This window comes from Capsicum annuum, chromosome 5, assembly GCF_002878395.1.
Source record: "Capsicum annuum cultivar UCD-10X-F1 chromosome 5, UCD10Xv1.1, whole genome shotgun sequence".
NCBI classification, from domain to species: domain Eukaryota; kingdom Viridiplantae; phylum Streptophyta; class Magnoliopsida; order Solanales; family Solanaceae; genus Capsicum; species Capsicum annuum.
Window position 1 is genome coordinate 20,841,511 of NC_061115.1, and position 24,696 is coordinate 20,866,206.

General features: G+C 31.4%; 1 pseudogene; it reads right to left on the minus strand.

The window, feature by feature from the left end:
• Positions 1–346: 346 nt before the first annotated feature.
• The window catches only part of LOC124898442, a 61,126-nt pseudogene continuing 36,776 nt past the window's right edge, over positions 347–24,696 (minus strand).

Consider the following 24,696-nt stretch of genomic DNA (forward strand, 5'->3'; position numbering starts at 1 on the left):
TTTTTGGAGAGTCCGAGCAACATAGGTATCTCCCGCCTTTTTACAAGACAAAAGGACCAAATTATATGATCAAACTTTGAGGTATGTCAAGAGAATTAAGCATTGAAGAAGTACTTTGACAAAGTCTGCTACACAACAGAAGTTGAGTTTGTTGGAAATAAAAGGTGGACACACATGATAATATCATACATGACACAAACAGGGTGGAAGATGGAGATAAACATTAAGTTCACTTTAAATAAAGGAAACAACTGAGAAATATAAAGCCATAATCTCACTAAAAGCCATGAAGAGTTTCAAACACTGAATATTCCAAGATCAAAGAAATATAAAGTACATTACAAAAACTAGTATGAGCCAAGAAGAGTGACAGATGAACTTAATTAAAAAAAAAAAGTAACAAAAATACTTCAAAATTCAGGTGAAAAGCAATTATATCTTGTGATATCGCAATAAAAGAATCCAACTCAATTAGAGAAGAACCCCCATTCTCTATGGAGAATCTAACGACTTCTCCAAATTCTTCTGCTCTTTCCTAATTGCATCACCTTCTTCTAATTCCATCAACTTCCTCATGACATTCTCATTTCTCAATAGTGGATGCACTTATTAGATCTTCGCATTTCACCCACTCCGTCACAATCAAGCTTATTTTCAATACTTCCCTCACAAAGAAACCATTTCTGGGTTGGTCACCATGCATAGACAAAGCAACTATTGGTACCCCCATGGTAATACTTGGTGGGAAAGGCAAGGTAGCACCATAAAAATGCCCGATAGGGTACCAGCAAAACAAACCCAAGTATAAAATTTTTATTTGAATTTGAATCAAGAGAAGATAAGCAAAAACAAGCAAAACAAAGAATATGGCAACAAATAAATCAATCACACAAATACGATAACATAGGAAAAACAACACACCCAATTTACGTGAAAAACTCTTTGGTGTGAAGAGTAAAAAACCACGGGATCAAACCTCGAATATATAACCAAGAGTTACAATATTTTTCTCCAAAATAACCACCAAAAAAGTACCGAACAATGAGAAACAACACAACAAGATAGCCAAAACTAGAGAATAAAAGAAGAAAAAACACCAAAAATGTAGTTGCTGTTTGAGAATAAAAATAAGAGCTATAGGCCACCAAATCCATCTCCATCAGTTTATAATAAAAAATTAAGATGAGAGGAACAAGATTTTCAAAAATCAGCTCAATCAGACAAGAAACGAAGTGGGAATCGCAATTTTAAATCGACAACTGTGGCTAGAATTTTAGGTGTGAAAATCTGCTCTTGTTTTCTCTCTATGGTTGTTGAAACTCTCTTTTGTGGATAATGAATAAAACAAAAAAAGATCGATATATAAGATCCATAGTAATGGGCCTATGGAAAAAAGTGGGTTGGTCCAAATTGAGCTTTATTTATCCATATAGAAAGGAGAAAAGACCCATGACCCAACAATGCTCCCCCTCCCGACTATGTGGAGAAGAACACCATCCCAGTGATCAAGCAACAATCTTCAAACTTCCCTCTTGGAAAAGTTTTAGTCATCATGTCGGAACCATTATCATTTGTCTGAATCTTCTCAAGTTCAAGCAACTTAGAATCCAACACATCTCGAATTCAATGGTATTTCACATCAATGTGTTTAGACCGAACATGAAATGTAAAATTCTTGCCAAGATGTATGATACTTTAATTATTACAATAAAGCACATACCTCTCTTGAGCAACACTATAATACCCCGTACTTTTTCTAGCTAAATTTAGCTCCTAAAATGTTAAGGATTAGCTTTAAAATGAATAACTCTTGGTACATGTATAATTTTCAAGATATAGACCCATTAATATGTAGATAATTGATTCAGCTTTTCAACGATACTAATTTCACCTAAATCTAATACCCGATTGAGAAGTTATGATATTTTTAGTGGAGACAGTGTCTCAAAAGGGGCAGCACCACGTCCGCGTGACATGCCAAATGACATTTTTCAAATTCCAGTAGACCTTTGCAATTGACCTGCGTCGCGATGATTTTCCATTTGTCAAAATCCAGTGGCTCACTGCTATGGTGGTGTATTGTGGTGATGGTCTAAATGGCATTTTAGTAGCTTACCGCAATAGCTCTGCGTCTCATTGATTTTTTAGTTCCCAGATATCAATTTCCAGTGAGCCACTACGATAGTGGCGCACTGCGGTGGGTAGCCAAATCGGAATTTTAGTTTTCAAAATTATTTTTAAAAGGGTAGTTTGGTCTTTTCCCAAGCCCCCAAATCATATAAAACACTAGATTAATCCTATTCTAAGCATTCTATGCTCATTTTTCATCAAATTACTCTCTAAGAAATAGAGCTCAAAACTTATTCTCCAAGACATCCAATTTCCTCTATTATTCTTCTAAGATAACTCAAAATTAAGGATTCCCAATTCAAGAACTTTAAGAGGTCATCTTCAAAGGAACAATTAAGAGTTCAAGATCAAGTTTTTTATTTAATTTCATCAATTAAGGTATATGGGATTTTGAACCAGGATAAATCTTTCATCCTTGTGCCCAAAAATAGTTTTTAATTATAAATTCACATGGTTTTACCTGAATTTCAATTTAGGATTCATACCTATTTATTGCTAATTAAAGATTTTGAGATTTCAAGTAAATTTGGTGTTGAATTACATGTCTACATTCATAAATTCTTGCGTATGACCATATATTCCAGATTTGGAGTTGAATTATGAATATTTTCATTATCAAGCATGAACTTTATGATGATTTAACATGAAACTGATGCATAGGTTATCAATCCCTAGCTAAATGTTGTTATTTAAAAAATGATTATGCTTTTAAGCATCTTATGATATGTTTATATAGAGAGATTTGAATAAAGATTTGATCTTTGGATCTTTAGCTAAGATATGAAATCCACTTTACAGCTTAAATTTAGTTTTAAATGAACAGATACATAGTTAGCTTTCAGTATGAAATATTATGACTTTTAAAAGTGGATTTACTATAGAATAAGCATACAGATTAAAGGGAGTAGTATTTAGCATCGAGCGAAAAGTATGGGTTTAGCAAATCCTACTTTCCTAGAACTACGAGCCAACGTAGGTACAGATTTAATATTCCCATTTCTAAATGGATGATAATTATAGATATACTCACTTAGCTCAGTTTATACTCCCTGATAAGAGTACGACACCTATCCCCAACGTTAGATTTTTCCTTTAGGGGAATGAGACGTTGGACTCCATGATAGCTCACATGATTTATGTCGGTTAGTAGAACGTCCCTTACAGATAAGCTTTTGAAAAGAAAACTCCCTACTAGTAAAACTAAAAAAGCATCTCTTGAATAAATTTCCCTACTAGTAATAGTAATACAACTTTAGAAAGAATTTCTGTATAGTTTAACAGAAAAGAATAACAGATAACAACTCAGCTTTTACATTTTAAATATGATGACTCACTAGATCTACACAATATGTTTTATTATTCATGATTAATGATTTTCAGTTTTCAGTTATTCCAACCATGTGAGTCATTACATATAGCATGCATATTTTATGAATTTTTATAACATTGAGATATTACTTTTACCTATGCATTCACCCCCACATGCTCAGTGCATCCTAAAAGTACTGATCCATTAATACGTATATGTGCTACATTGTCTCATAATGTAGGTTCAGGTGCTCAGTCTTAGCAGCATGAGTGATTTTGGGCATCTCTAGCTACATCCCGATAGTTGGTCAGTCCTCATGGTTTGAGAGACCATTTATCCAGATTTCCAGCTTTCATAGTATTTGAGTAGTCTCTTTCAGTTTAGTCCGAGTCAGTTGGGGGTTTGTCCCAATAACTCTCTAGTTTCTTAGTAATAAAGGATTGTCGAACTACTAGCTAGTATATTCAGATTTTCAGTATTAGTTATCCAGACAATATATTCAGTTGATCTCAGATAGTTTTGATAACATTCAGTATTTTAGCATTTCGATGTGATTAAATTGATTTAATATGAGTTATAGACTTAGTAGCAGGCGTACAAGGTCATCTTGAGACTACTCGTAGTCTTGAGCACCGTGTGACATCTTGAGACCAGGTTTAGGGTCATTACAAACACCAAGTTCCCCCAAGAATCTCTTCATTCAAAGTAATTCTTTACAAGATTCAACAACAGCAATAAGTTTACCTTCAGTTGTAAATAAGAGTAACATATTTTGCAACCTAGATTACCAAGACACAACTCCCCCTCAAACTTAACTAAATACCCTAAAGTAATGACATGAACCGACCCTGGGTCTTGTTCTAATGGGCATCCCAAGTCCAACCAGGACCGGGGACTGCCCCTGTTACCCAACCAAACCATATATATGTAGCCTTAGATTAGATGAATTTTGAATATATAATAAGATAGCGCTATTGTTCTCATTAAGACTCTGAGATAGGGTCATAACCGTGACGGACCCAACCGAGTCCAACTGTACCACAACAATTGCCCAACCATACCAAACCAAATCATAGACCATAAACCAAAAGGGAATACCAAACCATAATATGAAAATCAATCCCAAAATGTAATATAATGGAACTGTTATAAATTATGTCCGATGATGTTAGCCTCAATATTAGTACCAATGCTACGGTTAAAACCTCTACCGATCCGGCCCATACCAACCCCTAGAAGTACCACAAAGACTCTATCTAAAAGAATAAATAAATTCGATTGGGACATGCCCCCAACCATGGAAAAAACCAATATTCAAAATAAGAGATACGTGTCTAAATAAATCCATAACATAAAATGATGCCTTCCAAAAGGATGGAAGCTCATCACTTTAGTTATAAGGCTGATACCGAATTTTTATGCTAAACAGGAGAAGTAGAATGACTGATTCCTGGAAAGCATGGGTATTCAGCCGCCATTAGATGGGGGTTAACGAATGACCGCTAGCATGAATCTCAGAATAAGGATAAAATAATGACAATCATAAAATCAAGTGAAACCATCCATAATGCATACAACCATACATATATAAGTGTCGATAAAGGGAATCGGGTATAGTATGCATTTAAAACCTTTACCTTGGTTGTGTATCTTTGTTGTCCTAACTACCCACGGGCCATATGGGTTCAGCTCACCCTGCTGAAAGGGCCCCAGTACGTGTAGCAACACGATTAGGGAATATCTTATGGGATGACTATTTCATCCCCCAATTTAAAATATGACACACGCACATGGTCATCAAGACCCTCATATCGATAACTATTAGTTTCTAGTTTTGGTCCCCCTGGGACCACCACCTTCCTCGACTTTGCTACACACCCTTCTATTAATGCCCAATCAAAACCATGTCCAAACAGTTCATTTATCATTTATTAACCAAGTCCAATATTAGTGGTATCGTTATACCACCCCATTATTACTTGAAAGTAGTATCCATAGCCAAACTATTTAGGTTAAGGGGACCTTAGGCGATCTTCCAATTTCCATATTAAATCTACTTAGGATACTTTTATGTTCTCGACAAGCTTAACCATTTAGACTTTAGACTCTTCAAACCATTTAAACCATGAATAAATCATTTATCCAGCTTAAAACATGAAGGAGTTCCATTAAAAAAGTAAATGAAATGAACATATCTTTATAAGCATTTTGTCAAACACCTTGGGGCATAATATAACCAAAATCAATTCCAAATACCATTAAACCATTACCATGTAATACAATTGTCCAAATCCACCATTAATGCACATAAAAAGCATAATTAAAATTATAGGAAACCATAACTAAACATTTAATATCCAAACCCCCAAATAATAGTTAAAAACCATAATCATGAAATAGTAAAACCATGAAACCAATCATATAAACCATGCTTTTAGTTGAAATAACAATGAGTGAAGAGAATCATGCCTTATATTGAAGAATTGACTGAAACAAATCACTAAAGAAAGCTCCAAAGCAATCCGTAAGATAAAACCCTAGTATTCTTGCCCCAAAAGCTCTTGAGAGACTTATGAGATATTTTGAAATAGTTTCTAAGTGTTAATGAATAGAATAATAGGGTAAATAAACTCCTAAGTTTATTAGAAGTCATGGGTCCTAGTTAGGGTTAGTAGGGAAATGTCCCGAATACCCTTAATTAAATTCCTTAAAAACTCATCACAGGGATACGACTGACCCATATGAGTTGTAACCTCCTATATAATTGGTATCCACTACTCGTATCCAAGCCTCAACCCTTGGATCAAACACTGTACAATATAAGACTCATCTAACCAAGTCATAACCACAACATATGATCCATGCCCATGACCCGTATCTCCGGTAGAATGAAATACCAGGAGGATTAAACATTGCCCACCATACGAGTCCTTTATACGACTTGTACCAAGTCCTACGATTCATACCCTTAATTCATACCCATTCTAGTGACCAAAACCATCCCACCAACTAACACCGGTCAGTATACGATAGGACCATACCACTCATACAACAATATATGGCATGTACCTGTAAGCCGTATTGGGTATGCAGAACAAATTTCTAGGAAATTTTCTAAGGGTCAAAACCCAAGATGTTTCAAGTAGACTTGTGAGTATCAACATCACCAGCCATGTCTGAAGCAGTATAATTACAAAGCATAGGCTTGTCTGTACCAAAACACAAACTCAGACTAGAAATGTCACAAAGATATCTCATAATCCACTTTACAATATCCCAGTGTTCTCTTCCTGAATTACAAGGAAAATAAATAACAATACCAATATAATGAGCAATATTTGATCTTGTACAAACCATTGCATACATTAAACTACCAACAACTGAAGCATAAGGAACTTTCTTCATATCTTCCTTCTCATCATCACTGGAAGGACACTTCTTCGTGCTTAATTTGAAGTGCATAGCTAAAGGTGTACTGGAAATCTTAGCCTTATCCATATTGAACCTTCAAAGTACTTTCTGGATGTACTTTTATTACTCTAACCACAACTTCTTGGCCTTCCTATCATAGACACTCTGCATAACAAGAATCTTCCTTGCTGGTCCTAAGTCTCTCATAGAAAAAGACTTACTCAACTCTTTCTTCAACTTTTGAATCCTGCAAGCGTTATGACCAACAACAAGCATGTCATCGATATAAAGCAACACAATAATAAAGTCACCATCAGAGAATTTATGCACGAAAACACAATGGTCTGAATTAGTTTTCTTCAAGCACTGTTGACTCATAAAGGAACCAAACTTCCCATTCAAGCTTTTTTCAATTTGCAAACATAATTCTCTTTTCTCTTGACTTTAAAACCTTTAGACTGCTCCATATGAATTTCTTCATCTATGTCACCATAGAGAAAAATAGTTTTAACATCCATTTACTCAACCTCTAAATCAAGACTTGCAGCAAAGCCTAGAATCACATGAATGGATGACATCTTCTCAACTGGAGAGAATATCTCATCAAAATCAACTTTTTTTTGGGTTAAATCTCTTCAAAACCAATATAGCCTTGTAATGTGGAACTTGGTTACCATCTTCATGTTTCACCCAAAAAATCCACCCGTTTATCAAAACTTTTCAATCTTTATGTAGCTTAACCAAATCAAAGGTATGATTATCATGCAAAGATTTAATCTCATCTTCCATAGCATCAAACCACTTTTCTTTTTCTTCACTTTCCTTGGCCTCATTAAGACTATTAGTGTCACGACCCGATTTCTCAAGTTGTGTTGGCACCTACTTTAACCCACCAGTAGGCAAAACAAGCCATAGTCTGGAATGATAGGTAATGGGCTAACAGGCAGAGGCCAAATAAAAAATCAAGTATCATGATAGCATCAACAATAGTAAGTGAAATCTAAGAAGGAAGCATATATATTTTATCAAACTAAGAGGAGGAAAAAGGACAAACTATACAAATGAATCCCTCCCAAGACCTGATAAGCTCAGTACTGGAGCCACTACTAATAGGTGCCCAGAGTACTAGGAAAATATCTAAAATTTACACAATATACACAAGAAGTCTCGAGTGCAAAAGACTAACAAAAGTAGATAGAGGAGGATCAGCCTCAGATGGCAGCAAGCTCACCCTACTATGAATCTGTACTGGAAGGTAGGAATCACGTCAACGTTGACTGCTAGTACCCCAATCTGCATCTGGAAAAAGATACAGAAGTGTAGTATGAGTATCAAAACAATGGGTACTCAGTAGGCATCATCGGCCTACTGAGATCAATACAGAAAAGGTATAACTATAATACGAGGGCGTAATCTAGTCATCAACAAATAAGGATAGAAAGTTAAACAACTAGCAAGCTACACAATCACTGTAAAGTAATAAACTTGAGCGATACAGAAAAAGAAATAGTACAGTAATAACAAAAGAATCAAAAATAACCTAAATGGCGCCCCATAAGCCCGCTAGGCACACTAAAGAAGACAATTAACCTAACTGTACCCCTATAAGCCGTGAGACACACAGGTAATGAAAATAAACATAAATAATCTATAACTATGCTGATCCCAATAAATCATGATAGTCATCCAGATGTACACTAAACTCGAAATGGTACCACTTGGTAGTAACGAGAGGCCAGACATCGGACTCGAATATATAGTAATGGATAATAACAAAAGGGCACGTGCCGGATTCGAGCCGGACACAGTGGGTAATAACGAGAGGCCGCATATATAATATACAACATTTCTCATAATCAGATGCCAAACTTGAACCAAAAATCAGTGGAACCACAACCATAATTAAATGCCAGACTCAAATCGGAACTCATAGTAACAATAATAATCAAATGCCAGACTCGAACCGAAACTCATAGTAGCAATAATAATCAAATGTCGGACTCAAACCTGAACTCATAGTAATCATTCCCAACGGTAATATTAAAATACATACCCTACCATAACAATGTCAACGTTGAACCAAAATTTACAATTAATGGCAAAAATAAAGTATATACTCAACCCGAACAACTAAAATACATCGTACGCATGTCTTAGTTTAAAGGGGCAATTTCAAGGTTTGCAAATTAGTCCCACGTCCTAAAGTGATAGATGCTATAATATATCAAAACAAAAAAATACTAAAATCTACTACAATGGGGTCTAATTCGGGATAAATAAGACAGGTTATATATATCAAATAATACGCGACTATAAGCACTTATCCAAAGCTAGCATAATAGTTTATAATTTCAATATATAAGCAAAATCTAAAGGCAGGAAAAACCTAGACTATCTAAACGCCAAAAATATAATATCTTTTCGCAAAGTCTCCAAATAATATCTCGCTATTAAAATTCAAGCTTGCGTATTAAATATGCCCAGTAACAGCAACAAGACCGATAAAATAAGTACCAAATTTGCTCAGAAGAAAGAAAGAAAGGAAACTATATGAATGTTAAAAGTCATCAGCAGAGGAATACATACATATATTCGCCTATAAGCTTTTCTCTTACCATTTTAATATATTGAAAAGTAGTCCCTCATTTATCTTGCTAATAATAATTCCAAAAGCTATGGCTGCCAGCTAACAATATGTGTTGTCCACATTTCTTCCCCCACTGGTGTGGTGGTATTGCCACAACTAATAATTTTTTTGCACAGTCTACATATTTTGGTATTATATAAATTCGTGGTAAAATAATTATAATATTTTGAATATATCATAATTAATAGAAAATTATTTCTAACAAAACCTCTATTATATAATAATAATATTTTGATATTTCTAAAATTACTATCTCCGCTTAAGCTATTAATAAATCATAAAAGTCTATTATAAAGTGATACAAATATATCATTACTTAAAGAATTTTATCAATATTGAAAATATTCTAGAAGGGTACTAAATTATATTTCTACCAAATGCCAAATTAAATTAAATAATCCATGATACATTTAGATAGTACTAAAATTATATGAAAATACAGGAAAATGGTCGTAAGGTTCATTACAACATCCACTACTAAAAGGACTTTCGTCCGCCAAAGTAAAAGATAAGGCCATACCTGAAGGCTCAAACAAGTTGAGATACTGGGCGCACATATCATGCTTGATCTGCCAGGTAGCCTCCTCAACTAGATGGTGATGCCACTGAACCTTAACTACCGAAATGTCCTGGGAGCATAACTGCTTGACATCCCTTGCCAAAATAGACGATGGCTCCTCTACAAACGCCAATCCCTCGTCCAACGGAACCGAGTCACATTGAAGTACGTATGAGTCATCTGGAATATACTGCCGCAACATAGATAAATGAAACACCGGGTGAATGGCTGAGAAGACAGGTGGTAATATAGACACATAAGCTACCTCCCCAACATTCTGTAGGATTTTGAAAGGTCCAATATATTTAGGGCTAAGTCTGTCCCTCATCCCGAATCCCATCACGCCCTTCATGGGCGATACTTGCAAAAAGACCCTATCACCAACTCTGAAACTCAATGGACGACATCTGCAATTAACATAACTCCTTTGTTTGCTCTGAGCTGCTTGTAGCCTGCCCTAAATTACTCGAACCAAGTCCAACGAATCACGAAGAAAATCGATGCCGCGAGTCCTAGCCTTAGAAGTCTCAAACCAACCAACAGGAGATCGATATCTCCTACCGTACAATACTCGAGTGAAATTTATTATTATATGCAAACTCTGCCAAAGGTAGAAACTGGTCCCACTGACCTCCGAAATCTAACACATAAGTGTGGAGCATATCCTCTAGAACCTGGATAGTTCGCTCTGACTACCCATCATTCTAGGGATGGAAGGCTGTGCTAAGGTCAACTTGGGTTCTCAACTCCTCCTAAAATGCCCTCAAAATTCTAGAAGTGAACTAAGAGCCTCAGTCAGAATTAATGGACATAGGGACCCCATTTAGGCAAACCACCTCCTAAATATAAGCACGAGCTAACCTCTCAGTACTGTAGGAAACTCGAACGGGGATAAAATATGAAGACTTGATCAATCAATCCTTGATGACCCAAATTCTATCAAAACCATACGAAGTATGAGGCAATCCACCTACAAAATCCATAGTAACTCACTCCCATTTCCACTCGAGAATGGGTAGCTACTGAAGCAATCCACCAGGTCTCTGATGCTTAGCTTTTACCTGTTGACAACAAAGACATCGAGCCATAAATGTTCCTATATCTCTCTGAATACCACTCCACCAGTAATGCTGCCTCAAATCCCTATACATCTTAGTTGTCCCAGGATGAATAGAGTATCTGGAGCTATGAGCAATCAACTAGATCAAATCTTCAACCCTTGGAACATAAATATGACCATCAAACCTCAATACACCCTCAGAATCTAGGGTAGCCCACTGATTCTAACCCCTCAACACCTGCTCCCAAATGCTACGAAGCCTACTATCCTTGAACTGACGAATCTGAATCTACTCCATCAAGGTAGATTTGGCCTCAACACTAGCAATAATTCTTTGAGGGTCAAAAATATCCAAACTAACCATCAAGTTAGCTAAGGACTGAATGTCCAAGGCTAATGGCCGCTGAGAAGCTGAAATGAAAGATAAGCTACCCATACTCACTGACTTCTGACTCAAGGCATCTGCTACCACATTTGCCTTACCGGGATAATAGAGAATAGAGATATCATAGTCCTTCAACAATTCAATCCACCTGTGCTGCCACAAATTAAGCTCCTTTTGGGTCATAATATACTGAAGACTTGGTGATTAGTAAATATCTCATAGCAAACCCCATACAAATAATATTTCCAAATCCTAAGCGCAAATACTATCACTACCAACTCTAAATCATTAGTGGGGTAGTTGTGCTTATGTACCTTCAAATGTCTCGATGCATATGCAATAACATGGCCACGCTGTATCAGAACACACCCCAAACCAACATCAGATGTATTGTAATAGACAGTAAAATGCTCAGAATAGGAGCTGAAGTAAGAAAATTATATGAAAATGCCAAATTAAATTAAATATTCCACGATATATTTAGATAGTACTAAAATTATATGAAAATACAAAAAATGGTTGTAAGGTTCATTAGAATCAGGTTCTCCCTCGTTATTTAATAGTACATATTTATTAGAATAATAACGAGATGAAGGTATTCTCTATCTGGCAGATCATCTAAGAGAATTCTCTAGAGCATCAACAATTGGCTGATGATCAACCATATCAACTTGCACTGGAGCTTTAACAACATCTTGCTGATCATTCTGGACATGATCATTATCTTCATTATCAACTTGATATTCATCATCATGAATATTTTCTTCAGGAGCAATACTAAAAGAAATTGGATCAACATCAACTAAACTCTCACTACTCTGAGAATCAAACTTCTTAGATTCATCAAAATCTTCAATTGTTTGGTGTTCAAAGAGCACAACATCACGGCTTCTAACAAGTTTTTTCTCAACTGGATCATAGAAACGATAGCCAAATTCATCTTGACCATAACTAATGAAGATATATTGTATAGTTTTAACAGCCAACTTTGATCTTTCATCCTTAGGAATATGAATGAAAGCTTTACAATCAAAGACTCTAAGATGATCATAACAAATATTCTTACCAGATCAAACTCTGTCAGGGACATAACCAATCAAAGAAATAGTAGGAGATAAATTGATAACATAAGCAACAGTATTAAATTCTTCTTCCCAAAAGAAATCTGGTAGCATCTAAGAGCATATATATAACCCTCTGAACTAGAGTTCTGTTCATTATCTCTGCTAAACTATTCAACTGAGGAGTCCTTGGAGGAGTTTTCTAATGCCGAATACCCTACTCTCTATAATATCTATCAAAAGGATCAATATAATCACCACCATTATCTGAGCAGGTGCATTTTAATTTCTGTACTGTCTGCCTCTCAACTATGTCCTGAAAACCCTTGAGCACATCAAGTACTTGATCCATGGACTTTAAAGGAAATACCCATAGTTTGAGAGAACGATCATCAATAAAAGTCACGAGTAAAGGGAATTACTATGAGAACTTACTTTAAAAGGACCATACAAATCAGAATGTACCAATTCCATCAAATCAAGATTGCTTGAAGGCGGATGACTCTGAAAAGCAACTATTTTCTATTTACCGGCTACGCAATGAATACACTTCTTCAACTTTGCTTGTTTTACTCCAGAAAAAAATTCTTAGCCAAACTATCAATACCCTTGTCACTCATCTGACTCAACCTTCCATGTTATAATTCTGATGATATATCATTCTCTACCAAGTTTATCAATCCTTTAGAAGTAGAGCCATAAAATACATACAAGTTAGATAACTTATCACCTCAAGCCACAATTATTAAACCTCTAGTAAGCTTCTATTGGCCATCACCAAGGGTGTTAACATAACCCTCATCATCAAGGTTTCCTACAGAAGTAAAATTCAAAAAATTATCTAGAGCATTGTTGACATTATTGAGAACTAGTTTGGAACCATTGTTACTTTCCAAACAAGCAATACCAATTCTAAGTACTTTAACTTCATCATTATTGCCCATTTTTAACATCCTAAAATTACCTAGAGTGTATGAAAAAAATAACTTCTTCTTTGGCATAACATGAGAAGTAGCACCAGAATCCACAAACCAGCTAGACTCATCACGAACAAGATTAATAGCATTCTCACGACAAGCAACAATAAGATCATCATTAGTAGCAATAATAACACAATTTTCTTTATTAGCTTCTTTCTTTTTCCGTCTCATATCTCTCTTATACTTGTAGAAAAATTTCATGACATGCCCTTTTTTATTGTAATAGTCACATGTAACATACTTTAATTTGGACCTCAACTTGCTTCTAATTTTATCTCTATCATTCTTACCTCTAGACTTGTTTCTCCCCCTCTCTTAAGTAACCAAAACATCAAAGTGTGAAGATGAAGAAGATGAGGCCCAAGATCTTCTTCTCATCTCTTCATTCAAGACATCACTCTTAAAATATTCTATAGTTACAACACCACCGAGAGAAAAATTACTCAAAGAAGCTTGAAGAATTTCCCAAGAGTTAGGCAGAGTATTAAGAAGCCAAAGTCCCTGAATTTCTTCATCAAACTTTACACCTATTTTGGAAAGTTGGTCAAGGACACCCTAAAATTATTTGTATGATCAGAAATAGGACTTCCCTCTTTATACCGAATATCTATCAATTTCTAAAGTAGGAACAACTTCTTATTGCCAGTCTTTGAAGCATAAAATGACTTGAGCTTGTCCACAACTTTTGCCATGTGTCTCATTCATAGTATGATTTCTTACATTATCTTCAACCCATTATCTGATATAGCCACAAACCTGTGATACTCAAATTCCCAATCCTCATCTATCAAGGATTGAGGTTTAGTAGATGCAAACATAGGTAGATGCATTTTTTGACAAATAGAAGATATGATAATTACTACCATTCAAACACACTATTTTGCTTATATTTTTCACCATTATTTAAATTGTAAATCAACAATAACCTATACTTTGATACCACTTTATTGGGAAAGGAAAGGTTGCACTATCAAAATGCCCGACAAAGTAGCAATGCAAAAATACCCAAGTCTAAACTTTCCCTTTCAATCTAAATAAAGAAAAGATAAGAAAATCCCAGGAAAACAAAGAATATGGATGAAAATAAATCAATCACACAAATACGCTAAGACAGGAATAACAAGACAACAAATTTAAGTGGAAAACCCTTCGGTGCGAAGAGTAAAAAACCATGGGACCCAACCTCCACTATAATCATCAAGAGTTACAATATTATTCTCCAAAATAGACATCAAACAAGTGACAAACAACCAGCAACAACACAACAAGATAGCACCAAAACTAGAGAATAAAATAGAGCAAAAACACTAAAAATATAGTTGTTGGTCGAGAATAAAAAATAGGAGCTATAGGCCACAAAATCCATTTTTGTCAGTTTCTAATCAAAGACTGAGATGAGAGGAAAAATATGACCAAAAATCATCTCAATCAGACAAGAAATGAAGCAAAAATTACAATTTAAAGTTGACAGCTGTGGCTATAATTTTAGGTGCAAAAATCTGATTTTGTTTTCTCTCCATGGCTGTTGAAACTCTCTTTTGTGGATAATAAATAAGATAAAAAAAAATATCTATATATATGATCCATAGTAATAAGCCTATCAGAAAAAGTGGGTTGGTCCAAATTGCTCTTTATTTGTCCACATAAAAAGAGAAAAAGACCCATGACCCAACAATACTCACTATGCAAGAATTTCAATCACAATGACTTATGAATCTGCCTGTGGAAGAATGAGCAAAGATTTCTGGTTATGGCGCCTAATATCTCACCACTAACCCAAACCCTTTTACTCTTTCCTCAAATCCTTTCGGTAACTTAAGTCTTCTAGCTCCTCCAGTAAAGATATCTCCTCTATTGGGCTCTCTCAACACACATATGAACTTTTTTTCTTTGTTCTAATCCCATCTCGAGCTTCATGATTTCTCCATCAAAAAATATAGTTGTTGTTCCAAAATATATATATACAGAACTGATCTTAGAGGTTGTTAGTTCAACCATTCCAAATATATATTGTCCCTATTCAAGATATGATCGAGTTTAGTAGGTACTAGGCAGGACTGTTCTAATTTCCCATTGTTTTCTACTTTCAACTTGTTTCAGTAAATCAAGAAACTTTCCTTTAATTACTTTGCTCATGTTATGGATCTCACCTAATCTGATATACATATATGAACCTTGAAGATCTATTAAGTTCCTGAGTCCATCAGGCATCGCTCCTTTAAGGGAGGGTAGCTTTGTAAGAAATCCTTCTCCGAGTTAGATAGACATCCCACTTAGCATGCTTATAAAACAATAAAAAATTAAAATTGAAATGCAATTAAATATATAGGCGTCAGCTTTGCGCAAGGTAGAAACATCCTGAACATTATAAGACAGAGAAAAATCATGAACAACTATCACTCGTCTAGATTTCGAGGAGATATCGCATAAAAATTAAGCAATGGGCTCGCGCAGAAGAAAAGAGGCATCCCATAATGGCTTATGATGCAATGGGAATTTGTTCAAGCCATCAAAGACAGTTGTAAGTGAGGCAAATTCAGGAGTTGGCATGTTATGGAAGTGGATTTTGGCCATGTCCGAAGGATTTAAGGCTTTTTCTAGAACTTGAGCTTGTTGGTTACGTGAGGCTGAACCAACATAGTGTTATACCTCATCCTTTAAGTTTAAGTCATAGGTATAGGTTGAGATTTATGACTGTATCAATGAACTCATTGGCTTGCAAAGTCCTTCAAGAGAAATTTTGTCCTTTTTCTTTTACCATACCCCAATTAATTAAAGGAAAAATTACATAGACTAGCAACCTTAAGACATTAATTACAAGTAGTAGCAGTAGTTTATCAAAATTACAATTCTCTTCAATATCAATCTTCCGCTATTTTTTTTTCAAAATCCACAATTTCTCTCTAAAGCTTGATAATTCTTTGTTCCAATTATTAAGCTAAGTTGATTTTTACAGTTAATGCATGTTATATTTTCATATAATCTTTTTTTTCGTCATTATTTTTGCATTTTTTTCTGCGTTTTCAATTTGGAGTTTAGGGTTTTGGGGTTTAATTTTTGCGTGTTGAATTTTTTTTTATTTTTTCTATAATGGCAAAACATACGATATATGAATTTTGATGAAATACCATCTTTTGGTTTTCTTTTACCTACACAGTAGTAGTAGTTTATTCAGATCTCAAGATTTTATTTTTCTTTTACCTGCACAAAATTATTTATTTCTCTTTTTATGTTGGGATCTGAAATTTACATGAAGGTGATTTTTTGAATTTATTTTTTTCGTGTTGTATTTTTTGGATCGCGATAATAACCGAACATGAAAATAGTAACAGTTCAGTTAGAGGTATTCAATCGTTGAATTTAGTTTTTGATGAAATTTCGTCATTTAATCTTAATGTAACACAAGATGAAGACATTAACTTGTGTTCTAGTAGCATTGCAGAGTTGAGATGAAGCAGTGTAGCAATCTTGTAAAGACCGTGAAAATCATGAAATGAAAAGCATTGACAAAATCTTAATCCCAAAAATCTACAGAAATTTAAAAATCAGTGAAAAAAGAAGTCGGATGAAAAAGCAAAATCCAATAAAATTGCAATTCTGATTCATCTGATTTTGAATCTGAAGAAGTGAAAGTAAAGGAGGTATTTTGATATGTGTAAAGTTTTAGAATTTCTGAAAAAATGTTCATATATGTATTTTATATATACATTTTATAAGGTATTTATTTTTTTAATTTTGTTACTAATGTGTTGATATGCATCTGTTATATCTAAGATTTTCGATTTGTATGTATAAGATATTTGTATTTGTTGCTGATAAGGTTTGTAAAAGAAGAAAGTCGAATGAAAAAGGAGAATGTAGTAAAATTTCAAGTCCCATTGCATCAAATTATGAATTTGAACAAGAGAAAGTGGAGGAGGTATGGTGATATTCGAAAATTTTATTATTGATATGAATTGTATATGTTATATACAATATATTTTAAACATGTATTTGATATCTAAAATTTTTGGATGGTATTTGTATTTGTCACTGGTAAGGATTTTATAGATGTGTTGTTATATAAGTGTAATATGTTTTCTGAAAATAAATTTGTTGGATTTGATTTTAAGTTGTATTTGATAGTCATTAGATTTTGAATGTGATATGTAGCTCTTGTTTTTTGAAATATATTTTTTACATACATAAGACCATTCCAATGAGCATATGTAATTCTAAAATGCATATGACATTTGTATAAGATATTGTACTTATCACTGACAAGGTTTTGTATATATATTTTTTATTTAGAAGTGCAATATGTATTCTAAAAATACATTTGTTATATAATTTGTATATGTGTTGTTATATTTTTTTCTTGTTAATTAAAACAATTCATGTATTCACAAAATACATATGTGTTTGTTGAAATATAATTGTAATATGTATTTTGAAAAGACATATAGTTTAGATATGTGTTTTTATATTTATCGCTAAGAATTGTATTTGATGTTAAGTTATATTTGGTAGTCATTAGATTTTTAATGTGATATCTAGTTCTTGTTTGTTGAAATGTATTTTTTACATACATATTTATATTTGTTATTCATCAAGTCCAGAAAACTTTTGCATTAAAAATGTTTTGATAACTTAGATATTGACTAGTTATGTACTCACAAAATACATATGATACATTTATGAATAGAATGTATAAAGTAAATATAAGATGTACTTCATAAATATATATAAGACGCTGTTTGTATAAATTAATTTTAAGATGTATTTCACAAATACATATAAGTCACTACTTTGTCATATAATTGTATGTTTTTTGTTGTATAGATCATGCGTGATCAAATCTACATGGCACCAGTATTGCTCAAATTTGCTCCTCATATAGGATGTCATACGGTCAATGACATTGAAGACCGTATTAAGTCAATGCTAATGAAGAATCAGTACAAGATGTTTTGTACTAAAAGTATATTTGATTTCTTCATGAAGAAGAAAGATTGTGTCGTTCAAGCGCAATTAGGGAGATGCATTATGTCACTTGAAACTAAGAAAAGTTCTACAAGTGTCATAGTCATTCGTGCAAAGGGCACAATTCTTCATTTCACTTCTAGAGAGTTTTCTTTGGTGACTGATTTGAATTGTGTTACAAACAAGAATGATTTTGCAGGAATTGTGGTTTATATATGGTGACATATGTTGAGTGCCTTATTTTTGGTGACTATGTTTCAAATATTGACTTTGATCCAGATTTTTTCGCACAAGATATGTTTTAATGTTGTGAAATTATGCTTTGAGGAAAGAAAATAAGAAGGTTGAAAGTGATGATGAAGCACTAATGAGGCCTCCTAGGGATATTGGGATAACAGAAGATACTGAAGTGCGTGATATTTGAACTTTATTTGTATTTATTGTATTTGACTACATTGAACTTTAGGAGGATTAAGATAGAGTTGAAAGATGATATCTTAATATTTTTTATGTGATTGTTAGATTTTTGATCGTTATTCTTCTAAAATAGAATTGTTCGATCTTACTTTATGTTATTGTTACGCATATTTTGGTATGAATATGTGATTTTCAGTTTTGAGTATAATTTTCAGTAATGAATATATATGTTTCAGTCATCATATGTATTTTTAATAATGTATTTGTATTTTTCACTATATGCATATGTATTTTTTTGTAATACATATAAGGTAAAGTGAGATTGCATATAATATTTTTCATTGTATGAATATATATTTTTTTGTAATGCATATGTATTTTGAACAATGCATATTTTTTTTTCGGTTATGCACATATACTTTCGAATAATACAAAGTTATTGTATTATTTTGCATAAGTCTAAGCATTTTTATGAAGCATATGTATTTATGATTCATAGATACTTAGTTATTCGTATATATCTATGAATAATGCATATTTATTTATGATTATTGCATATGTTTTCTTTAAAAAAAAATGAATTTTAAGTTCTGGTTAAGTAATTGATAAGTCATTATATGTATTTTTAATTATTTTTATTTATTACATAAATATATGTTTACTTATTTTTAGTTCTCATATGTATTTTTCAGACCAAAAAAAATTAGCTTGTGTGGTGTACACTCTTTTACATATAAATAAATAATGGTATATGTCTTATAAAATATATTCATGATGATAACATTTGCAACAGTTTAACTACAAAAAGGTCAACATCATCAAAAGTTTGTATCAAAATTTAGTATCATAAAATAATCAGTAAAAAAATAATTGTTTTTGAACTGAATTCATCTGTAAACTTATCATTTATTATATTTCCTACATGAACGTCTATGGTGACCTTTAAATCCACATGAACTACAATAATTTTTTTGTCTTCCCCAACATATTTCTTGCCTATTTTTACGATCCTTCTTTGCAGGTCTTCCAGGGGGTCGCTTGTATTTTGACAGCCAAACTATCTCCTCCAATATTTCCTGTGGAATCACCCAATCATCTTTGTGTGGTATAGGATAACTGGGAAGATCATACGTTCTTGAGATAATTTTTTGATTTGTATAGATCAGAGCAATATGATCCCTTTTGAAAATTCTTGCTACCAAGTACTGCAAAGCATGCACACACAGTATCTCGTCCTACTGAAATGCATGGCAAGAATTTTTTTTCCTTAAGGCAAATAATAAAAATGTTTATCCTTGTTGTGTACTGTATAGACATACTCTGAGTCCGGTATACCCTGAAATTATTAAAATAAAATTAAAATTATAACAATAATTATTCATTTGACATTTGTAATTGTTCCAGTTTAGCAATTGTATTTTTACTAACTCTGCATATGTATATTGCATGTCTCAATATGTACTTTTAGAAATATATTCCCTGTATATTTTTATTTTTTTTTAAAAACAAATGTAGTCAAACACTTAAAACAGAGTGCATATGTATTTTTTTAATACATATAGCTGGCAGCATATGTAAACTGAAATACATAAAAGTAACTACCAGTGATCACATAAACAGATTGCATATGTATTTACAAATACATAGAACTGGCAACATATGTAATGTTAAATATATATATATATATATAACATTACATATGTTGCCAGTATATATATATATAAAGGACTTACCGTTTTCGTCCATGGTATAAGCAGCTACAAAAGTACCAGTATACAGTTTTCCAAGATGACTTGCATCAACAATTATTAATGGTCTACAATGTTAGAACCCTTTGATACAATAACTTATTAGTATATACAAAACTTTAAAACAAAATCCAACAAGAACAAATTGTTTAATTGAAAACGGAAAAGAATACAAAATAAACTGTAACAATTGTATATCAATATTCAACCTACATAACGCGATGGAAAACTCTAATTTGTAAAAAAAATTATTGATAAAATCACTTTGTTTGAGAACTGGTCAAACCATTGTTGTTACGATTTTTCCAGCGATTTTCACAAATATAGTTCTAAAATTCACAAATAAAATCATATTTGTTTATTGATACCTGTATTTACAGCATTATCTTATCAAACTTTTCTCAAAACATCAGCCGATGAGCATAAATTTTGGAAGCAGACATTTTTTTAAAATTGATATGAGTTGTAGATTATGAAAAACATTTTTGAATTTTGAATTATGTTGCTATAAAATAATGGTTGTGGTAAAATAGAGTCATTAAAGGAAAAGGTATCAGTAAAAGGTTAAGAAATCTATCAAATTAAATGTTCCTTAAATTAAGGAACCGTTTTTTTCATATTAAACTGAAACAGACTGGAGTTAAATTAGGAACAGAATCTTTAATTGTATAAGTATTTAACTAGCAACAGTTTAATCAAATACAAAATACATATTGCTATTTTTTATAATTTTGAAAGGGTTGCTATAAAACATATAATTAAAGCTCTATAGTTGCTATTTCTGAAATTTTCCCTTAATTAAAACCCTTTTTATTTTACAGTCTCTTACAAGTTTTTTTTTTTTTTTTGGATAATTACATGATTTAGCAAACATAGACTCCTAATTTCCTTGTTTAGCTTAATTTTTAATTAATTATCATTCATAGCCTATCTTGGTTGATTAAATGTAATTTATAACATCTCTCTTTTTCTACCTTTATTTTTCTTTTAACTTCTTTTTTCTTTATCTGTTTTTCTTCTTCTTTTTGTCTTTTTATTCTTTTTTTCATTTTCTCTTGCTTTTTTGGTTTTTCCATTTTTTATTTTCATTTCTCTTTCACTTTTTCTTATTTAGTTTTTTTACCTTTTCATCTTTTCTGTTTTTTTACATATTTTATTTCTATTTTTTCATTATTTTCATTTTTTAAATTTATTTTTTCTTTACAGTCTTCTTTTATATTTTCTTGATTCTTTTTCGTTTTGTGAGTCCTTTTTTTCTTTTTCTTTTTATATTTTTTTTCTTATATCTTTGTTGTTGTATTTTATATTTATATATTTTTTTTATATATTTTATATGTATTGTATCATACTATATATTTTAAATAAATTTATTATTTTTTATCGAGTAGTTTAGTGGTGAATATGTACATTTTATATGTGTATTTGTATACAAATAAGTATATTGATTAATTATATTTACTTGAGTCTAATATATATAAATTTACAATATGTCATTCAATGCGAATTTATCATTGGCATTTATATTTCAAATTTTCATTTATATTTATATATTAACAAGTATCCTTTTGTATGCGTATGGTTTAAGTTATATAAACATGTATTATTTATACAAATGTAACATTTGAATTTGTATAATTTATTATTTTTATTGTTATTGTACAATTTGCAGCAATAAACTACAAATTATATCAATGTATATAAATACAAGTGTTCATAGAAAGAAAAATAGCAATTCTTTTTAATTATTTAAAAATACAAATGATGTTGTCAACTACAAATGAAAGTACAAATACAAATACACTATGCGGTCAATTTACAAATATACATACAAATACAAGTGAATACTATAAAATACAAATACAAATGTGAACTATAAAATACAAATACAAACGCAAACTTTAAAATACAAATACAAATATAACTATAACAACGAATACAAAATATAAATGATAGTGTGAATACCAATACGATAAGCAATTGTGACATTTATGTTATCATCTATGACTTGTGCTTGAGTAACCATAATTTTTGAAAATAAAAAATATATAAAATAAAACAAAAAATGAGAAAGAAAATAATTACAACAAGAAAAAAAAAAAAGAGAAATAGAAGCTAGAGATAGAAGAGAGAAGAGAAAAACTAAAAGGAAGAAATGGAAAAAAATAAAAATGTAAAAAGAAGAGAAAAACAAAATCAACAATTCTATTTTTCTTTTGTTTTTATTTCTTTTAACGGTCTTTTTATTTTCCTTTTTCTGTTTTCATTGTTTCGTTTTTTCTTTTTAGTCATTTTGTCTCTTTTTTTTTTTTTTTTTTTTTGTATTTTTTATTTTCTCTCATTTTTTGTTGGTGTTGTGGTATTTTATGTTTTACATATTTTTTATATTTTATATTATTCATATCATACTATATATTTTAAATAAATTTATTATTTATTTTTGAATAGTTTAGCCGTAAATACAATTTATCATTTGTATTTATATACAAATAAACATATGGATTAATTGTATTTACTTGAGTCTAAAATATATAAATATGAAATGTGTCATCATATGAAAATGTATCGTTAGTATTTGTATGCCAAGTTTATCATCTGTATTTGTATATAAATGATTATCATTTGATTGCATATGATTCAAGTTGTATAAACATGTATCATTTGATACAAATGTAACATTTGTATTTATATAATTTAACATTTATATTTTTATAATTTATCATTTATATTTGTATTGTTCAATTTTTATTAATAAAATACAATTCATATCAATGAATAAATACAAGTGTTCTTTGAAGGAAAAAATTATAATTTTTTTTCAATTAATTAAAAATAAAAATGATGTTGTCAACCACAAATTCAAATACAAACAAATGAAACAAGTGAAATTACAAATACAAATGTAATATGTGATCAATTTACAAATACAAAATAGTTCTTTTAAAAAAGACAAGTGCATCGACGAAAATAGAATACAAATACAAATAAAATGAAACCACAAAACACAAACATAATATACAGTCACCTATAAAATACACGTGCAAATTTTATAAAATATACATAATGGGGAGAACTATAAAATATAAATAACAGTATGAACTATAAAATACAAATACGAACTATAAAATATAAATACAAATGCATGCGCAAATGATAATACAAATATAATTGTATCAATGAATACATAAATATAAATGATGGCGTGAACTATAAAGTATAACTACAAGTACAAATTACAAAATACAAATGCAAACTATAAAATATAAATACAAATAAAAGAGTGAACCATAAAATACAAAAACAATTTTATCAATGACTACAAACATATAAATAATAATGCGGATATAAATACAATAAGCAATTGTTGTATTTTTGTTATCACCAATGACTTGTACTTGACATAGCCATATTTAACAAAAATACAAAAAATATAAAATAAAATTAAAAGAAAATATAAATAGGAAAATACAAAAAAAAATAAAAAGAAAGAGAAATAGAAGCTGCAGACAAAAATTAAAAAAAAATTAAAAATAAAAATTTTAAAAAAAATAAGAAAAAGAAGAAAAGAACCAAAAAAGGAAAAATACGAAAAAGAAAACAAAAAAAAATTGAAAACAGATAAGTTAAAAAAATATAAAAAATGAAAAACAAAAAAGATAAAAGATAAAAGATAAAAAAGGAAAAAAAGAAGAAAGAGAAATAGAAGTTAGAGATAGAAGAGTGATACAAAAACGAAAAAAAAAAAACAAAAAAAGAAATAGAAAATGAAAATAGAAAAAAATTAAAAAGTAAAAAATGATGGTGAATACATACAAAATGAGCGATTATGACGTATCTATCATCATTCATGATTTATACTCGACATAATGATATTTTTTGAAGTATAAAAAAATATAAATATAAATTAAAAGACAAAAAAAGAAGAAAAATGGGAAAGGAAAAAAAAAGGAAAAAGAGAACTCGAGGCAAAAGATAAAAGAGGAAAAAAAAAATAGAAGAAGGAAATGGAAAAGAAAAGAAAAGAAGAAAA